The sequence below is a fragment of the Triturus cristatus genome, chromosome 8 (assembly GCF_964204655.1).
Source record: "Triturus cristatus chromosome 8, aTriCri1.1, whole genome shotgun sequence".
Taxonomy (NCBI): domain Eukaryota; kingdom Metazoa; phylum Chordata; class Amphibia; order Caudata; family Salamandridae; genus Triturus; species Triturus cristatus.
In genome coordinates, this window is record NC_140591.1 from 808152130 (window position 1) to 808173890 (window position 21761).

At 45.1% G+C, this 21761-nt stretch overlaps 1 long non-coding RNA gene across 1 annotated transcript in view; it reads right to left on the minus strand.

The window, feature by feature from the left end:
* The window catches only part of LOC146805117 (uncharacterized), a 38292-nt gene that overhangs the window by 14895 nt on the left and 1636 nt on the right, over window positions 1-21761 (minus strand). The gene's annotated exons all lie outside the window — the stretch shown is intronic.

The window sequence follows — 21761 nt, forward strand, 5'->3', positions numbered from 1 at the left end:
CAACAGTAGGGTAAGTGTTGGATAGTATAGGGGTAAAAAATACTATTCTAACTCCAGGGGGTGCAACAGTGGGGTAAGTGTTGGATAGTATAGGGGTAAAAATTACTATTCTAACTCCAGGGGGTGCAACAGTAGGGTAAGTGTTGGATAGTATAGGGGTAAAAATTACTATTCTAACTCCAGGGGGTGCAACAGTAGGGTAAGTGTTGGATAGTATAGGGGTAAAAATTACTATTCTAACTCCAGGGGGTGCAACAGTAGGGTAAGTGTTGGATAGTATAGGGGTAAAAATTACTATTCTAACTCCAAGGGGTGCAACAGTAGGGTAAGTGTTGGATAGTTTAGTGTAATATTATGCGTTGTAATGGTATGCGTTGTAATGGTAGTATGCGTTGTAATGGAATGCGTTGTAAAGGTAGTTTTTAAAGATGCGTTGTAGTGTCATGCGTTGTAATGTCATGCGTTGTAATGGATTATGCGTTGTAAAAAATGCGTTGTAAAGGTAGTGCGTTGTAAAAGTTGCGTTGTAAAGGTTGTTCCCCGTATAATTCTAAATGAGAAAAATAATGTTGTAAATTGAAAAGTATCGTGCACCAATATAAATATATTGATATATGAAACGTCGATTTTTTTTCTCTCAATGTATATCAAATGTTGATTGCACGAGAAAAGCCAAAGCTGAATAAAGATATACATAAAAAAATGAATGCAAATAAAAACCGGAAGCCTAAATAACGTGTTTAGTGAAATGTAAAAGCTTCCCTCTAAGTGGGAGACACTTAACTCCAGAGCGAATTAGTGATACCTTATGTTAGGCAGTGAGCTCTTTTTTTATTTCGCTCCATGAATGCTTACAAAACCTACTCAAGCATTTGATCCTCTCACACTCATGGTGCGAACAAATTTCGGAATCAGATATTTTAACCCTTGAAGCTATTTTGCCACATGGTTGAAAAGCTGAAATGTTGAAGGGTTGATGATGATTGATGAATAATGTGCTCCGGTTGGACAGTGGACAGGTTTTGCCTATGGACTCTGTATATAAATCACAGGCCCCACTCTACACTATACCGCACTCACTCAAGTTGTTCCGCCTGGCGCTATGGAGACAGGCGGCCAGCAGCGGCTGCTACCGGACAGGGGTGGTAGGGTGCAGAGAGGAATTAAACAAAATGAGGAGTTACCTATAATGGCCGGCCGCCACCTCTCCTCTGCCCTATCCTCTCCCTTTCCCGGCCGGCAGCAGGACACACCCGGTCAGACTGTCCCACCAAGATCTACATCAGGCCCTCTGTCTCCCCAATGAGAGCAAAAACAAAACCAGAGCCTGGATTAACTTAACCATATAAAGAATGAGCCGAGCTGTTCCTTGAAACTACATATCCATATAAATTGATTGAAACAAACGGGCAACAGTGATTCATTAGTTGCACACCCCTCTCCATTGAGCAAATGTAACATAAGCCGAAAACAGAGGTGCTCTAACACTATAACACACCTGTTGCCACAATGTACAAGTCTGAACCCCAGGAAGTCCCAGACCAGTCATCAACAAAATAAAAATAGCGGAGCACTTATGTATGAAAACCTCAACCGTGTCTGGTTAGGTCTTTTTCTGTACCACATACATTTTTTTTTTTTACTCTTTATTTTGATACCATCATATCGAAATTCAATGCAGTGAAAATTACATGGGGGCGGTAATTTTCCTCTAGCCATGAATACAGCTTAAATATTTCTCAGGGTTACCATCTTTTCCCCCTCCCTCCGTAAGGCTGAAAAAGGGGTATTAATAAGGTCTGGTGACCTCACGTATAGCTGCCCACTGCAGGAATGGCAAATAAATGCATAGCATAGTGTCATTACTTTTCCAATTAACATAAATAACAAATGCAACTGTGTCCCTCCCCACCCTAACCCTCCCATCCCTCCCACTCCTGGTCGCACATTGTCCGGACCTCCTCGAGCTCGAAGCGCTGGGGCTTCTGATACTGCATTGTGCAGGATGTTGGAGTGATCAAAAATAAACAGTTTGTATAATTTTAAATGAGAAAAATAACAGTCTGTATAATTCGGATGTATGACGTTACAACGCACACTTTTACAACGCATGCACTTACAACGCATTTTTTACAACGCATAATCCATTACAACGCATGACATTACAACGCATGACACTACAACGCATTTTTAAAAACTACCTTTACAACGCATTTCCATTACAACGCATAATACCTTTACAACGCATACCATTACAACGCATAATATTAAATTGCATTTAAGGTAAGTATTAGATAGTATAGGGGTAAAAGTTACTTTTCTAACTCCAGGGGGTGCAACAGTAGGGTAAGTGTTGGATAGTATAGGGGTAAAAATTACTATTCTAACTCCAGGGGGTGCAACAGTGGGGTAAGTGTTGGATAGTATAGGGGTAAAAATTACTATTCTAACTCCAGGGGGTGCAACATTAGGGTAAGTGTTGGATAGTATAGGGGTAAAAATTACTATTCTAACTCCAGGGGGTGCAACATTAGGGTAAGTGTTGGATAGTATAGGGGTAAAAATTACTATTCTAACTCCAGGGGGTGCAACAGTAGGGTAAGTGTTGGATAGTATAGGGGTAAAAATTACTATTCTAACTCCAGGGGGTGCAACAGTAGGGTAAGTGTTGGATAGTATAGGGGTAAAAATTACTATTCTAACTCCAGGGGGTGCAACAGTAGGGTAAGTGTTGGATAGTATAGGGGTAAAAATTACTATTCTAACTCCAGGGGGTGCAACAGTAGGGTAAGTGTTGGATAGTATAGGGGTAAAAATTACTATTCTAACTCCAAGGGGTGCAACAGTAGGGTAAGTGTTGGATAGTTTAGTGTAATATTATGCGTTGTAATGGTATGTGTTGTAATGGTAGTATGCGTTGTAATGGAATGCGTTGTAAAGGTAGTTTTTAAAGATGCGTTGTAGTGTCATGCGTTGTAATGTCATGCGTTGTAATGGATTATGCGTTGTAAAAAATGCGTTGTAAAGGTAGTGCGTTGTAAAAGTTGCGTTGTAAAGGTTGTTCCCCGTATAATTCTAAATGAGAAAAATAATGTTGTAAATTGAAAAGTATTGTGCACCAATATAAATATATTGATATATGAAACGTCGATTTTTTTTCTCTCAATGTATATCAAATGTTGATTGCACGAGAAAAGCCAAAGCTGAATAAAGATATACATAAAAAAATGAATGCAAATAAAAACCGGAAGCCTAAATAACGTGTTTAGTGAAATGTAAAAGCTTCCCTCTAAGTGGGAGACACTTAACTCCAGAGCGAATTAGTGATACCTTATGTTAGGCAGTGAGCTCTTTTTTTATTTCGCTCCATGAATGCTTACAAAACCTACTCAAGCATTTGATCCTCTCACACTCATGGTGCGAACAAGTTTCGGAATCAGATATTTTAACCCTTGAAGCTATTTTGCCACATGGTTGAAAAGCTGAAATGTTGAAGGGTTGATGATGATTGATGAATAATGTGCTCCGGTTGGACAGTGGACAGGTTTTGCCTATGGACTCTGTATATAAATCACAGGCCCCACTCTACACTATACCGCACTCACTCAAGTTGTTCCGCCTGGCGCTATGGAGACAGGCGGCCAGCAGCGGCTGCTACCGGACAGGGGTGGTAGGGTGCAGAGAGGAATTAAACAAAATGAGGAGTTACCTATAATGGCCGGCCGCCACCTCTCCTCTGCCCTATCCTCTCCCTTTCCCGGCCGGCAGCAGGACACACCCGGTCAGACTGTCCCACCAAGATCTACATCAGGCCCTCTGTCTCCCCAATGAGAGCAAAAACAAAACCAGAGCCTGGATTAACTTAACCATATAAAGAATGAGCCGAGCTGTTCCTTGAAACTACATATCCATATAAATTGATTGAAACAAACGGGCAACAGTGATTCATTAGTTGCACACCCCTCTCCATTGAGCAAATGTAACATAAGCCGAAAACAGAGGTGCTCTAACACTATAACACACCTGTTGCCACAATGTACAAGTCTGAACCCCAGGAAGTCCCAGACCAGTCATCAACAAAATAAAAATAGCGGAGCACTTATGTATGAAAACCTCAACCGTGTCTGGTTAGGTCTTTTTCTGTACCACATACATTTTTTTTTTTTACTCTTTATTTTGATACCATCATATCGAAATTCAATGCAGTGAAAATTACATGGGGGCGGTAATTTTCCTCTAGCCATGAATACAGCTTAAATATTTCTCAGGGTTACCATCTTTTCCCCCTCCCTCCGTAAGGCTGAAAAAGGGGTATTAATAAGGTCTGGTGACCTCACGTATAGCTGCCCACTGCAGGAATGGCAAATAAATGCATAGCATAGTGTCATTACTTTTCCAATTAACATAAATAACAAATGCAACTGTGTCCCTCCCCACCCTAACCCTCCCATCCCTCCCACTCCTGGTCGCACATTGTTTCCTATGTCCAGTAGGACCTCAAAGGGGGAAGTACTAACTGGGTAGCACGAACTGGTACTCAGTAATCATGCGATGCGATATATGAGTCACGGACTTGGGACCTACTGTGGTATAGTCACCTATTCCCTCTGATTGTCTACGGAACTGGAGTATCCTGAGGGGACAATAAGTCAAGTGATTCAAACTCGTGTAACATTGCCTCCCAATCCATTGAAATGGGCTGCTTCCGAAGCCCCTTCTCCTCTTCCCTCCTAAGGACTGCCCCTTCGGCCTTTCCCCATTGTATCATGTCAGCTTGCCAACTGGATAACGCTGGACACCTGGGGGACTTCCACCTCATAGTAAGAGTTCTTACCGCTAAAATGAGGGCTAGGTCTATGAATCTCAGTCGTACTTTCTGGATTCATGAGCGTTTGCGGAGACCCATTAGGCAGTTCGGGGGTTCATCTGATATAGGGGTTTGTGTAGTTTCGCCTAGAGCATGACGGATTCCCTCCCAGTAGTGTCGGAGATGTGTGCAAGACCACAGCATATGGAGAAAGTCCGCCTCATCCCCTTTACAGCGGGGGCAGTTGTGTGAGGCATCAGGAAACATACGATGTATCCGCTTGGGGGTGAGATATGCCCGATGTAAGATCATTGTCTGGATGAATTTTAGTTTGGCATTACGGGAAACTCTTTTGGGGTGTTCTAGCATGCACTGCCAAGCCTTATCAGTAATCTCCAAGTTAGAGTCCCCAGACCACTGCTCTCTTAGTGAAGTGAGCGGGATCGCAGAGTGCGTCCGTATTCCTGTATATAACCAATGCACCAAATGTCCCCCCTTCCCCATGTGATATAACAGGTGTACTAGGTTGTGCTGTTGGGGTTCACTGCGCTGCGGTGCCCATGTGTTCTTTATGTAGTGGGATACAGTGGCATGCAATAAATATAAACGTGGCGAGGCGCCTGTGGACTGCAAGAAGGTATCGTGATCCATCAAGTGTCCATCAGTAAAGAACCCTCCTATGTCCTCTACTCCAACCTCCATCCAATCCTGTATACTGGACTTCGCTAGTCTGCCCTGTGGTGTGGGGATACCTATAAGAGGGATGTTCGGTGAATAAGGAGTCGCCATTTAGGTGTATGTCAACGCCTTCTTCCAGAATTGTAAAGCGGTATACAAAAGGGGGGGCTGTCCGGAGGGGTCCTAACCTTGGGCAACAGCAGAGAGTTTAGCCTCCCCCGGTCCAACTCCCCCGATGAGTACCCAATTTCTTATAAATGTCTTCCCGCGGTCCAATACAATAGCCACTGGAGCTGACTAGCATAGTAGTAGGCACGGAAGTCTGGAACTCCCAGACCCCCGCCTCCGCTCTCAAATTGAAGTTTCCGCAGGCTGACACGCCTGCGGCCCTTGCCCCAGATCAGGTCCAACAACAAGGTATTTAATGTGTTAAAGGTAGACTGTGGGATTATGACCGGTAGGTTCACAAAGTAGTATAATAGGCGAGGGAGCATCACCATCTTAGAGATGGCCACCCGCCCCATTACTGAGAGCGGTAGGGAGGTCCAGAAGGCCACACTGGCCCGGAGTCCCGTTATGGCTCGCGTGATATTACCTTCTATCTGATCTGCCTGTGTTCTATATATTTGAATACCTAGGTATTTAAAGGTGGTGGGTGCCACTGGCAAGGTATAATCGCCAAAACGCAGGGTATCTGGGCCTGGTCTGTCCCTGAAAAATCAGACTACAGATTTCTCCTGGTTGATAGCCAGTCCTGAGAGGCGCTCAAAGGTGTCAAGGATATCCGGCAAGGGAGTGTTGTCAGCCGACTAGTCCCGTAAATACAACAGGATATCGTCTGCGTAAATGGAGGTCAGGTGGGTTACTCCATCGATTGGTATACCAAGCCGGTCTACCGACCTTCTGAGTGCTATCACTAGAGGTTCCAGTGTGAGTACGAATAGTAATGGCGATAGCGGGCAACCCTGTCGCGTGCCCATGTGAATAGGATATTGATTAGAAATGTAGCGTCCCGTGCGGGCCCGGGCCGTAGGGGCCGTATAGAGAAGGCGTACCCATTTCAGGTATGTGTCTGGGAATCCAAATCTTTGAAGGGTTGCGAACATGAATTCCCAGGAAAGAGAGTCAAAGGCCTGACGGAGGTCTAGGGCGATGCAACCTGCTGACTGATGAGCCTGCGGAGTGGCCTCCAGTACATAATGTAACCGCCTGGTGTTGAGGGATGTACTACGATTCGGCAGGAACCCGCACTGATCGCTATGTATGAGCATATTGAGGGAGGACTGGATTCGGTTGGCAAGAGCTTTACTTAATATTTTATACTCCGTCGCAAGCAAGGAGAGGGGCCTATAATTATGGAGATCCAGGCTGTCGCGTCCTGGTTTGGGTAAGGATATGACCAATGCTTGCATGGTAGAGTGTGGTAAGTGACCTGTATTATAGACTACTTCTAGTACAGGCACCAATACTTCCGAATACGTGTGTTAAAATTCAATGGGCAACCCGTCAATCCCAGGCGTTTTATTTCGATTGATATCTTTTATCGCAGGTCGTATTTCTTGTTGTGTTATGGGGCCATCTATACCCGCACGTGTCTCCTCAGGAAGTACCGGCATAGGCAAATCCCGCAGGAACTCCACTATAGAGGATTGATCAACAGGTGGGGGCGCAGCATATAATGTGGTAAGATAGTCCTGAAAGGCTAGGTTGATGCCCTGCTGGGTGTGGACAACACTGCCTTGGGTTGTACGGACACTAGTTATCACCGGGGGTCGGGTCTGTCCCGAACTATGCGTGCAAGAAGTGTACCAGATCTGTCTGCTTCTGTGTGTTTACGTTGGAGGAATGCCCTCTGATCAATTACCCGTAGTGTTTCTAGTATTTCAGCGTGTTCAATATGGGCTGTCTGTAATTCCGTTTGTTTATCGGGGTCAATCACCACCTCTTGTTCCAATATAGTCAGACGTTGCTCCACGGCGTGTAATCGTTGGTGCATTTCCTGGTGAGCCCCCACTAGTTTTCCTATTGATGCCCCCCGTACTACCACCTTGAGCACATCCCATGCAATTAAGTTGGAAGAGGCTGTGTCCCAATTGTCAGCTAGATAATTAGTAATGGTGGTGGAGATGGCTGTCCGGAAAGGGGTGTCCTCTAATAGCTGCGGATGTAGCCTCCAGGTGGGCACAGGGGTGGGCACAGTAGCCCAATTTAGTGTAAGTTCTAGAGGGTTGTGGTCTGAGAAGGTTTTGGCTAGGTAAGTAGCGTGGCAGACCTGTGTGATAATGGCTCGAGAGCAGAGAAATCTATCAATTCTAGTATAGAGACCGTGCACTGGGGAGAAGAAAGAGTACTCCTTGTGTGCAGGATATAGACATCTCCATACGTCCGCAAGTGTCCAGCCATTCACCCAGGTAGTAAACAGTGCGGCCAACTTAGTAGTAGTCGCGCAGTTAAGGGGGGGGGTGGGATCTATCTAGGGTGACCTCCAATACAGCATTCCAGTCTCCCCCCAGCCCCCAGGGGATACCATCCCAGTCCGCCAATGCAGTACCCAGCCGGCTCAGGAAACGATCCTGTTCAAAATTAGGGGCATATACACTACCCAGGATTATCAGGGCACCATCTAATGTACCCTTCAGCAATATGTACCTCCCCTGGTCATCAACCCGACGTTCCAGTTCCAGAAAGGGGACCCCATGACGTACCCAGATTGTCGCTCCCCTGGCGAACGCCGAGTAGTTAGTGGAGTACATATGACCCCGCCATGTTTTGCGTGTTTTCACCGTTTCCGCTTCTGTTAAGTGGGATTCCTGTAGAAACACTATGTGTGCTTTACGCCTGAGGAGATAAGCGTGTACACGATGTCTCTTCTGTATCGCCCCCAACCCACGTATGTTCCATGTGACTAGATTATAGGACCCTAAGATGGTAGTCGTTGTTGGCATGATATTGTATGTAAAGAAAAGCTACCCTGTAGATGGAGCCTATGAGCCATTTGCGACCAGGAGTCCCCTTCCCCATGAACTATAACAACACCCGGCTCCACGTCTGAACTACGCTGGGCCCAACAAAAATATACAATAATTCCACAACCAATAACAGTGCGTACGCTAATAGGGGGGCCGCCGCCCTTGAACATGTCCATGTGTACGGTAGTGTCCGTCACCTGGTGGCTCCACGGGGCCTGCATAGGGGGGATTATGAATAAGCCAAACTAAGACAGTGGTACCGCCATAAACACATTTGCATATACAAATATAAGACTTAGACCCGGAGTCCCCGCACCCCATATCCCCTGTGCTTGCTGGGAAAAAACACATAAAATGGTCCATTTAAGCAATAGTGTTCACCCTCAAGCATTATCATGTAGGTGATTCCAAAATAACAAATAACAGAGAGCGAGTGCAAGAATACAGAAAAAGGATATGATACGTTACAGAAGTTAGTATCTATGTCCTCTGCATTACACTTGCCGGTCCATGTGCCAAAAAAGGGTTCTGCACTCAACAGGTGGGTCCTGCGGCTATTGATTATCAATTATGTCATCTGCCGCCCTGGGGGTGATTGTAGGAAAAAGGATAATACTGTGTTCGGAATGTTGCCTAAGTAGATGGTTGTGTAAAATCAATAAAAAATAGATTTAAAAAAAAAAAAAATACTGTGTTCGGAATCCGAGTTCAGGGTACTGTCCTCTGAGTCTGTGGTAGTTTTGAGGAGGTCCTCGCGGCAAGCTCCAGCAGCGGCCAAAGCCCTCTTCTGGTCACAGCGCTGCTGTTCGCGCGATGGCCCCATTCCACTGTTCTCCTGGGTGGGGGTCCGGGGTCGGCGAGAGCCTGATTTCTGAGGAGTCGGGGATTTTCCCGAGCCCTGCGGTGATGTATTCGGATGGCTGAGCTGACTGGGCCCTATACACATGACTTCCATCCATTCCTCGGCATCTGCTGGGCTGTCAAAGAAGTGTGTTTTTTGTCATAAATGACCTTGAAATAAAAAGAGAGGGGTCCTCCTCTCCAAAGGGACAGGACACCAAGATAAGACACTTCTGTCAAAGACAAAGATCCCTTTGGGCACCTTTATTGAGGCATACACCTATTTTCAACCATTAAAAATACAACATCCACATCACCAGCAATCGGAACCAACAATAAGTGATATAAAAAGTTATTTATTAAAATTAATACGTTTCTCACACGGCAATACTATTACCATCAAGTGTACATCATCAATATACTTTAGATGATCAAAACAAACATAAACACATTTAAAAACCACAATCAATAATTGGGGACATAAACAAAAATCTTGTCCAATGAGCACATCAAGTAAGGTATATAAAGATCAACACTTTTTCCTTTTTCTTTGTTGTTGTTAACCTTTAACAGATATTCAAGTACTCGAACACAGGACAAGTTGAACAAGCGACGCGTTTTGGTGGCACAAGTCAATTCACCACCTTCCTCTGTTTTTGTACGTAAAATTTTTGGTTTTTTAGTAATGCACAGGATTAGGCCACCTCTAATCGTTCCTTATCTCAATGTTTTGTAGTGTCGTGCCACTGGAGTTATGGCCAATAGTTTCATGTGTTTTATAACTGGCTACTGGTAGGCTGATCAACTACAAGGGTAGTCCAAGCGATATCGGAACTGAAAAGTTTCCCCGCCGACTCCACAATCATCCGCTGTTGTACGAGAGAAATTTTTTACGTACAAAAACAGAAGGAAGAGAGCAAAAGGGTGAAAGCTTTTGCGGTACCCCTAATTGATTATATGTGGGTGGTTTGAAGGTGTCTTAACCATACTGAGACTGGAAGAATTAAAGAAAGGAATTTGATATCTCACCCTCCCCTGATCGTTGCTAGCTATGACAACGGAAACTTGGGGAGATATTGATTGATCATTTTAAGCTTGAGGAAGGTGGTGAATTGACTTGTGCCACCGAAACATGTCGCTTGTTCAACTTGTCCTGTGTTCATCGAGTACTTGAATATCTGTTAAAGGTTAACAACTACAAAGAAAAAGGAAAAAGTGTTGATCTTTATATACATTACTTGATGTGCTCATAGGACAAGATTTTTGTTTATGTCCCCAATTATTGATTGTGGTTTTTAAATGTGTTTATGTTTGTTTTGATCATCTAAAGTATATTGATGATGTACACTTGATTGTAATAGTATTGCCGTGTGAGAAACTTATTAATTTTAATAAATAACTTTTTATATCACTTATTGTTGGTTCCGATTGCCGGTGATGTGGATGTTGTATGTGTAATGGTTGAAAATAGGTGTATGCCTCAATAAAGGTGCCCAAAGGGATCTTTGTCTTTGACATAAATGACCTTGAGCCTGGCCAAGTAGAGTAAGGCGTATTTGAGTTGCGCTTTTTGCAGTTTTTTCTTAACCGCCTGGTAGGACGCACGCTGTCTCTGGACCATGACAGTGTAGTCGGGGTATAATGAGATGCGATGGTTTTCAAACTGGATTACGGATTTTTCCCTCGCTTTCTGTAGCAGTGTATCCTGGTCCCTATAGTTCAAGATTTTCACTATCAATGGGCGGGGTGGCGTGCCTGGTCTAGGCGGCCTGGTTGGTATTCGATGGGCGCGTTCGACGCAGAAATACGGGGAGAGCGCCCTCCGACGCTACATGGTCCCTAAACCATGCCTCCATAAAATCAGTCGCCCTATTACCCTCGCTTCGCTCCGGCAAGCCGATCACGCGGATGTTGTTGCGCCTGTTTCTACCCTCCGCATCCTCCACTCTGTCCATAAGGCCCGATACTTGTTGCTACAGTTGTCGTATCTCAGTGGAGTTCGCGGTCACCGAGCTGCGCCGCAAACTCCACCCTGGAATCGCGGATTTCCTGCAGGATTAGATCCAATTTGTCTGGAGCAGCCCCAGTCGGAACCGGGGAGGTAGCCTCGTCGCGTCGACCGGAGGGGGCCGCCCCGGTAGGGGGGGCCCCCGCCTCTCGCCGGCCCTTGTGCGTCTTCACTTTGGTTCGGCCCATGACGCGGGAACACTGTAGTGGGATAGTGCACTCTCCACTCCGTAGGCGCCCGAAATTACTATTTATGGAACTCCGTATGGCCGGGGGGGGGGAGGGGTCCAGGCCACCCTTACGTGGATGACGGGTGCCTGACCTGGTCCATAGTGCGTCTGTTGCAGAGAAGGGGTGGTAGGATCAAGCGGCAGGGCGGCCAGCCAGGGCAAACTCTACAGAGGTGGCGCCACCTCCCCCCCCACCGGCCCAGTCCCACTGATTCCAGCAGCGATTCTGCTACACGTTCCGGCCGGCAGGGGAACCCGAGGTGGACAATGGAGGCTCCGCCGCTGGGCGCGCACGTGAGGGGGAGAGCAGCGGCACTACGGGGGTGAAACTGGGCGAGAACTAATAATTATTCAGTGTCCCATTGGGCATGGTCCATGACCGGTCCGGGACTCCAGAAGGAATCAACCCCTGTATCCAGTGTGGTTTTGTTTTTCAAGGTCCCACCAGGCTTCAGGCCGCGCTAGGGGAGTCAGGGGGGGGGGGGGAAGGGAGGAAGTGGAAGTCCAGCCACGCGCCCCAGCCTCTAAATTGGGTGGTAGGCACACCGGGGCAATCCTCCCCACTCACCGCCTGTCCCTTGTCGGATCCCCTGGGGAGGGCAGCACGTTGTTCGCCTCTGTCGGGCCTCAGCACGTCAGCGCTGCTCTCAGCGACCTCCGCCCGGCACACTCAGCTCCAATCTGGCAGGTCTCCTGCGGTCCGCCCGTGCAGCCGGGCAGGCAGCACTCCGGAGCATATGCCAGTGTCCCCGACTCTCCAGATCGCCGCCAGCCGCGAGCGGGAGTAGCGGGCGGGAGCCCCGCCCCACAACACTCCAGGCCGCCTGCAACGTGCTCGGGCTACTCCGTAACGCAAGTCCCGGATGCAGCGCGAACACCACCGCAGGTCGGCCCGGGCTCACCACCGATCCATGCCACGGTTTAGATGGGCCACCAGGGCTTCCAGCGTAGTGGGGGGACTCCGGGGCTTCAGCCATCAGGTGTTCCGGACTACGGGTGGCCGGGGAAAGGCGGCACCAGGAATTAACATCCCCGCAGGCACCGGAGCTCTACCAGGAGTCGACCGCCATCTTAGGCGGCTAGCCACGCCCCTCGGTTTTCATACATAATGAATGCTTCACTACTTTTTATTTTGTTGATATTCATATAAATGACCAATACAATATATCATAATGTTTCATACAGCTTCACAATAATAGTGCAACTTCTTCACACCCAGGTTGGAGATGCGCTCAGAATCTTGTTAATGTCTATCACCATCATAATAAACTATTGAAATGTTCATTTAGCGCAGAGATAAAACAAAAATCATTAGACTTGCGAAACTGTAAATGCATATGTAGTAGACATCCTAAGAAGGCTAGACTGACTTTTAACAGACAAGTTTCAGCCAGTATTCCTAGCCCCTCCTCTTCAGTAGTGACTCACACATTAGAAGGGGTACCGAGGACTCACCCCTGAGTCCTGCCCTTTTACATTTATTTGACCCTGTTGAGAGAGTTAGTGTGATGATTTCGTTTCAAGATCATGCAGATGATGCAGATTATTGTTGCCATCTCCGAGAACTTATTTCCTGCCCAGGCCACGTTTCATTATTGTATGAGAGTGATGGCTAGCATGATGTGCACTAACTACCTTCAGTTTAACTCAGACAAGATGGGGGTTCTCTTGTGTGGAAGACATACCCAGTTTTGAAAGATTGAGTGATGCCCATCAGACTTGGGTGTTGTACTCTCTCTTGTGTTCCACTTCGTTGGCAATGACCTCTCTATGGCTCCCCAAATTGCTAAGCTAGCTAGTACTTGTTTTGACCTCTTAAAACTGCTTTATAGGATTTTTATGGTTCTTCCTATAGAGGTCAATAAAACAGTAGTGTAAGCTCTGATTGTATCCAGATTGGACTATAGAAATGCTCTGAATCTGGACACTACATAGAGGCTCATTACTCGCCTGCAGGTGGTTCATAATACCGTATCTAGGATGATTTTTAATCTTCCCAATATTTCTCACATGGTACGGCACTTCACCGGCTTCCCATCCGTAAGAAAGTTCTCTAAGTCACTCTGTTTTACTCATGGGGAAGTGCATGGGACTGGCCCTGGATATCTAAAGAGATCCATTGTACCATACTGCCCTTCTTAGACTTTACGCTATGCCCATCTGCTTGCAGTTCCTCGGATACATTGCAGTAGGGTGGGTGGCCGCACTCTATTTCAATGCATCCAGATGGTGGAAAGCTCCACCTTTTGCTAATAGAAAATACTCCTCTTTTCTTCACCTTAAAAGACAACTCAAGACCTGGCCTTTTCAATAGTTTTCTTTTCTTTTTTTCTTGGGCGAAATACTTTTTTCAGTTCTGATTGAGTATAAGCTGTACTCCCAAAATAAATAAATAAACCACAGTGCGGTTTTTGCATTGTTCCTTTCTGCTTTCAGCAAAAAAAGACATCTTTTCTGTGGTATTGACAGATTGAGAGGGTAGTGGTGAAAGCCTATGCAACCTCTTCTAATCGCATAAGGTACTTCAATCTACTATAAGGGATGTCTAGTAGTTGCCTGTGGTACTGCTGTCTGCTTCAAGGGTCAGTTTTAGTCGGCCTAAATTAGTGCAGAATGCTTCAAGGGGCCGCTAGTAATGGCCTAAGGTAATGTAGCTTGCCTTGTAAAAATTCCAGTTGGTACATGTTAGTTAGCTTTGCGGTGCTTGGGCTTCATTGTAGTGAAAGCCATGCTTCTAGTACCGGGGGCGGAGAGAGGAGCCATTTTATTTATTTGCCACTGCACCGGCTCACACTGTGTACAGCGCAAGGGTAGGGGCGGGGCTGAATCCTGCAAATGCAGGATTACAGCACTGGTCTACAGTGAGCATGACGGATTGGCCGGCTGTCTACAGTCGTCCTATCCAAGATGCGCAGTGTAGACCCAGCAATCCAAAGGCCATTAAAGAGCCTGGGGATTGCCAGTACAGGACCCCAGCCTCGAAATGAGCGCTGGGTGAGCCTGCTCCCACCAATCCTGGAGCTGCTTTCACAGCATGAAACCAGCTCCAGGATTGTTTGGAGTTCAGTTCCATAAGCAGGAAGGAAGTACTTCATTTTCCTGCTCGTGGAAGGGAGATGTGCTGCAGCGGTCATACTCCATTTCCGAGTTTATGGTGAGTAGCGCCATCGCGCCACACCATTTGTTACTGAAAGCAGCCGCCACTGTCCAGTACTCTGGCCAAGGCACAGTTGGCTGTACTGCAGACTCACTTCCAAACCGTACTTTCATTTTGCTTGACTCAACTGTGTCAATTTCGCTTCAACCATCCCTAAATTTGTGTCTGGTTTGCAAAGAAACAACCATGTTTTGATACTGTATGTGATGTGTTAACTATCAATAAACATTTTTTTAAACATCCCTGAATTTCGTGTCAGCAAATGCTCTATTGGTACTGTTCAGGCAAGCTGGTTTTAGCTTGTAGCTGAGCTGCATGGAGTTTTGTGAAAGTGCAACTTCACATTAATTTAGAGGTAAATTCTAGTTTGATTCCCACTTTGAACTGTGCAACGTTATAGTATCTGTGAATACACAGCACTGACATGAGTGAAGCCTTGGATACATTTTCAGTGCTTGATGAGCCAGGACCCAAAGATTTGCTCAGAAACCTGCAACCTGCACTACTAAAAGTTGGTGTGTTGAATACCGAGGCTGCATAGTCTTGATACCATCTCATTACTCTTTAATCCACCACCAGATACGCCCTCTTCTTTATTTTACTCGTGCAAGTTCCTGCTTTCTCCCTATATCACTGTTTATCTGTCTGTCTGTCTCTTTCTCCTTCTTGCCCCCTTGTGCATTTTTCACTCTCTTGCTCTGGGTCAAAGTCTGGTGAAGATAAATAAGTGTTGATCCCCAAAGATGAGTGCCAGTGGGCCTCATCTGCAATCATGGCTCAAATTAAGCACTGTAATTTATAATTTTCAAACCCGTAATATCACAGTCACATGTAACCTTTTTTTGTTGTTTGTGTTGTGTTCTCGAATTAAATGTGAGGGAGGTTGTTTCTTGTTATTGTGCTGCATAATGCTGAAATCTCCTTTATATCATATTAAGGCCTTCTCAGTAATATTATCTCTGATGCATATCTGAACTCAACAGGAGCCGTATTATGTATATGGTGCACTTTCCCTGTTTGCGCCATGGTGCATCTTATACAGGTGCACCGGGTGCAAACAGGGACAGTGTGCCGTATTGGAAAGAATGCACTACCCTCAGGGCAACGCATTCAAGTGAAACACGGGGTGGCTGATTTAAAGCCGCTCCGTGTTTCACAGTGCAGGAGGCATGCCGCCTACACTTGAGGGGCGAGATCCCCCCTTACAGGCGGGTGCAGTGAGTGACAGAAAGCGCGTCCTATGGACTCCCCAGACACTACCCACCTGCAGGGTAGTGTCTGGGGAGTCCATAGGACACCCTTCCTCCAATCCAGAGGGCTGCCTTCAGGAGGTGCACTAAAGGTGCAGCACCTTTTTGTGGTGCACTTTGCACCAGCTAAGGGCATAGTTGCCTCCCCTCCTACATACATAATACGTCGTGGGAGCAATGGTAAAGCGAATCCCTCATTTACATGGGGCCACGCCCCATGCAATAGAGCGAATGTCTTCTCATGATATCGGCGGTGCTGCATGTGTGCCAGCCCTATCAATATTAAAGCAAGGGACGCACAAGTGTCTGCGGCCCCTTCTGTAATACCCTTGTATTTGTATAGACGCACAAAGCAGGTACACACGCCCGTTGCGCCCCAGGGCACAATGGATAAAACGACCCCAAAAGTGTTACAGAAAATATCCCACACCCTCAGGTGGTCTGAGAATCTGCATTTCAAACTGACAGCTTAACCATGCTCTAAGCTAATGGCCTTGCAGGAGAGTTGAGCACTTTTTGTCTAATAGCTCATACTCAAAAATAGTCAACTCTGTGTTAATGTATAGCCTTCCATTGGTACTTCACGGTCATGTTTGTGCTTTTATGCTTTGATCCATAAAGGTCTCAAACACAGTGTGTTGAGGATATGCCAGAGAACAATCAAGTGAATGCCGGCAAAAAATGTAAACTGGCCTACTTTTTATACAGCTATCATGAAATGTGAAACATACCTTGTATTTTCTAAAATTCGCTGAAACAAAGCACTGATTAGTTGCTTTGTACTACCAGTTCGGTTCATGTATGGCTGGTCCATATAGCTGTTTTCTTTGAGTCATGATTAAGTCTTGGAAAAGAATGATTCTGTTTTTAAAGTAGAAAAAAATAATTTAAGTTAGCTAGCTCTGAGCACTTTTTGCATCAGAACATTAAATCCTTAAATCTAAGTGTGTATACGTGTGTTCTAATTGTTTGACTGTTAACCGTTTAGGGGAGTGTTTTTCTGTTTTTTACATAAGGCACAGTATTAAAAAGATGTTGACCTAATTTTCTGTCTCAGCTTAAAATCTTCAATCAACACATGTTGAAAACATCTTTGCATTAATTGGAGTGAAGGTGGCAGCATTACTGGTTGGAAGCCATTTTTGGTTGGATTATACTGGTGAGACTACTTTGACATCATTGCTTTGGGGAATTAAAATTAGTTGCTGATGAACAACTGACTGAAGATGTGAAGCATATTTTGTTATGCTTAAAGCATACATTTATTTTAAATGGCTATTTTATCATTCTGCTGTTGCGAGCACATTTACTGTGCACTTTTGCTACAGACTAATGCAGATAAAAAAAGCATTGATAAAGACAGTAGCTTGGCTTTTTGGAGCAGTGGTGTACTGAATTTGCCAATACGTGTTTCCCTATGCAATTACACTATATATGCCTTTGAATTTAGTCAACCCATTTGTCTTATATAATTGCTGATGGCGTTGGACACAGCTGTACTTTGTTTCACTTGCTTCTTCTACTTTTGTGTTGGTTTTATCCTTGTTTATAAGAGGCAACAAATTAACAAGAAGAGCAGAGTTGAGCGGTGCCATGGGTCTTGTCGGGTTCTAAAAAGCCCATGTGTCAGCCAAGCCTTGAAAATATTTGGCATGTAAATCATCCAACAAACATAATTTTAGATTACGATAAGGTGTCTTCATGAATACAATTTTTTTTTTTTTTAACACTTAGAATCATTTCACCTTAGTACATAGGCTTATGTCTCTGCATCTAGAGGCATTTACTAATAGTCATAGCTGTTAAACAGGCACTGAGAAACATTTCTGCCCCCGTCCTGACAACAATGCTGTTAGTGAACTAAAAGGCAAGTCAGTTGTCATTTGCACCCTACATGTGGCTTAGATTCTTAATATAAATGGAGAAACATTATAGGCTATAAATTCAAACCCAACAGGTATTTGGACAGTACACAACACACAACTGGCATATTTAAAGGCGTTCTCATGTGTGATAATGAACAAAACGAAGGCTTGATAAAATAAAGCATTTGCTGAGATGCACACAATTGTGCCAAAGAATGAAGCCAGGATTGAACACAGATCTATCATTTTCACACTACTATTAAGCCACTACATGAATATCTCTTTCTGACATCAAATGTTAATGCTTTTTCTTTAATTCTTGCAGCATGAGATTAGAGTATGGGTGACTGGCGGAATCCCTGTTTGATTTTTGGCAGTTTACACAATGTCAACCTTCACCAAGCACATATGACCGCTTCACAACAGGCACAGACTATGTCACTCTTTTATTTTTTGGCGCGGGGAGATTTACGGGATGCTAAGTTGAGGCCAAATTCAAACCTGGTTCCTATTGTTGCATGGTCAGCAGCTATAGCCACCAGCCCACATCATTACGGTGAAGCTCAGCTTGTTTGGGCTCGTGGTTCCAGGAGGAGCTCGAGCTGAGCCTGAGCCAGGCTTCAGGCTCAAATTTGGCTCGAGCTTTCACTGGCTCGCCCACCCCTTTTGCTTATGGTGTAATGGTTTTATTCCTTTTGCACTATAGTTGAAACGGTCTATGGTGGCTCCTGTACAATAGCCAGGTTTTGTCAAGGTGTACGTATTGCAAATAAATCAATAAGATGTACTTTAAGACGAATGAGTAGTGCCGAACCTCACGAGCACCTCGAACTGCAAAATTACCAAAGCCAGGCAATGAATCAAAATTGTTTTCCTAAATTTTTATTTTTTTGATTTCCATATTAGGAAAAGAATAACAGCAACATCAAACATAGACACACTTATGAAACAGCTCCTGCCCTTTATAACCAAGGCTCCCAGTTTTCCATTTTTACAGTTTTTTACAGATAAATACAGACAGAACAGTTTGTTTCCTGACTGCATTTATTTAAAATTGGAAAAATACAGAAAATTGTGCGTCTTTTAAGTGACTTTTCAGGCTGTCTATCATCAATTCCAGGCCAACGGCTGAGCAAATAGACCGCATGGTGAGTTAAAAAACAGGATGAGATTTGCTTATATAATGGAATATTTCAACATTGTAGTATAATGCTAATATTTACCTGTGGGTGAATTGTTATGTTATATTTAGCTGCATAATTCGCTAAAACGTGACAGGTATCAAAATATGAGTGTACATTTATCAGTTAAGTGAGAGTGGAAATATACAATTATACAACTTAATCTATTCACAAAACACAATATATGGATAAATATAAATAAGATATCCAAAAAATAGATATGGGTAAATACAGACGGAATTTTCAACAAAATAAATACCATAAAACCGGGAGCACTAATTATAACTAAAAATCTTTTCCTTTCATTGTTGTCAATTAGTACTTGTGTGGTGCGGGCTTGGCCATATCACTTTGGAGCACTATTCTGTAATCCGGGGTATGATTCACCAACCATATCTGTTGTAGTCCAGTGCTGATTATGTCAGTCGTAATGAAATGTGAGGGTTTTTTTGCTGAGTGAGGTCAGAGGGATGGACCAATTTCCTTACATTTCCTCAGTTTAATAGACATTATTAATAAAAGTACATATTTCGAAGGTAGGTCTGGCACCAGCTTTCCATCATCTCCCATTTCTTAGTGTTTGACTGCTGTACCACGGCTGCAACTGGTAAGTCAAGGAAACTTAGGGTCACATGTACAAAGGTAATTGTTTGCGATTTCGATATAGCACATTTTTGTGATTTGCTGTTTGGAAATTGCAAACACCAATGTACAAATGTGTGTTTGACACATTTTGCAATTTCCAGTGGCTCGCAAATAGACCCACCTCATGAATATTAATAAGGTAGGTCTCGGTTTGCAACCCATTGGGAATCGCAAAAATCACATGGATTGTGCCTGGTGTCAGCAGACCACCATGACTCTGATTGCTTTTTTAGTAAAGCGGTCTTTTTTTTAAAAGCAGCCTGTTTTTCTTAAAGGAAAATGTGATGTGTTTAAAAAAATGAACGTTTAAAAAATACATTTGTATTTACATTTTTTAAGAGTAGTGGTCTGGACCACTACCTGCTCTTAAAAATGTTTTTAGGAACCTTCACAAAGGGGAAGGTGTCCCTCGGTGACCCATTCCCATTTGCGAATGGGTTAACACCTACTTGAAGTAGGCAGTAAAATACGAGTATTTTGCAAAGGTATTTTGGTCACATAATATTCATAGATACCACTGTGATCCAGTTTTAGGAAAGGATGCCCTAAACACACCCCTTCCCAATACTGAATCGCAGACCCAATTTGCTATTCGGTAATAGGTTACCGAATCGCAACTAGGGCTTTGTACATTTTAAAAAGGCTTTTTGTTTTAGAGGATGGGCTGATTCTTTGAATAGGTCCGTTTGCGACCACAAAAACGCTTTGTACATGTGGCCCAGAGTTCCTCTAACCATTGCAGCCATACGACCTTATTTGCCCCTTGATGTCTGTCTTTCACCCTCACACTAACCTCCTCGGATCTTTTCACGCTCCCTTGCACTAGTCTACGCTCCACGTCTCTCCCTTAAATCACCCAGCCCATCGTTCTCTGCATTCAGCTCTTCTCCCCAGCTCCCAAACCTGCTCACTCTATATTCGGCGCTTTCCTTCCTGCACCCAGTACTTCGTTGCATACATTTAGCACTGCTCTCCCCTGCACTCGGCTCGACCACGTCTGGCCTTGTTTTCTCCAGTTCTCAGACCCCTCCCCTTTGTAAAACCCGCAGCCTCCTTCCTGTCCTTCCAGCTCACGCTGTTTTACGCACTCCTCGTGAGCCCTTCTCGGTTCTACGGCCTCGAGTTACCTGCCTGTGCAGACGGTCTGCTCTGCACCGAGCCTGCCTCTTCCTCAAACAAACAGGGTCTGCACTAACATTTGGCGTCTACGGCCAGCCTTGGCCTTGAAACACTTTTAAAATAATAATAATCCTATGTACCCCGTACGACTTGCATGCAGGGAGCCTGTCACTGGTATTTCCTGGCTGATATCAGCCGTGCGCTGAAACGAGACATCAGTGGCGTAGCTAGGCCATGTGGGTCCCTGTTTTTAACATCCGCGGCTCGTAAGGTGGGGGGGGGGGGTTCAGCTGGCGATTACCGCGATGGCGGCAGGTAAGGGGGTGGAGGGTTACTATTCCCGTGGCGGCCGCCGCCCCCCAAACTCGTGCCACCCTGAGGTGACTGCCCCGCCCTCCTTTCTACGTTTCTGTCTGACACACCGGCAGGGCACGGTGCTAATACCATGTACATACACGCGGATGGACGTCATCCAGGCCGCTTTTCATTTTAATTATTTTTTGCAGTTTTTATAGCGCGAACCTGGCTCAAGGACACTGGAGCGCGTAACAGGGAACCCAGTCGTTATTATTTTTCAGGTACGGAGGTTAGTTAGGTCACGCGCCCAGAATCACAGGATATTCAGCAGAGTCCAGCCGCGGTACGACATCTAGTCCTCAACTATATTACTACCTCAACTATGTTATCAGGGTCGAACTGGCACACAAAAAATAGGCCTGGGCACAAAAATTAAAGTGGCACCCATTAGTGAAGCAAATAGCTTAAAAAAAGTGGTAAGTTCTGGAAAATCAACAGGGGGCAAAAGACTCACCCGGCCATAAAACCGACCCACAACTGCTAAAATACCAGCCCACCTGGCGCTGTCAGGTTCCCCTGTAGCTGTAGGCCATTCTGACCCGGTATGTTATTATTAGCTCATTGTCCTGCAGCAGCCGTCTTTCCTGTAGGGGCATTGTAGGGGTACCAGTGTCCATGCTAACAAAATCGTTGGCTCCACTGCAGTGCTTTAATTG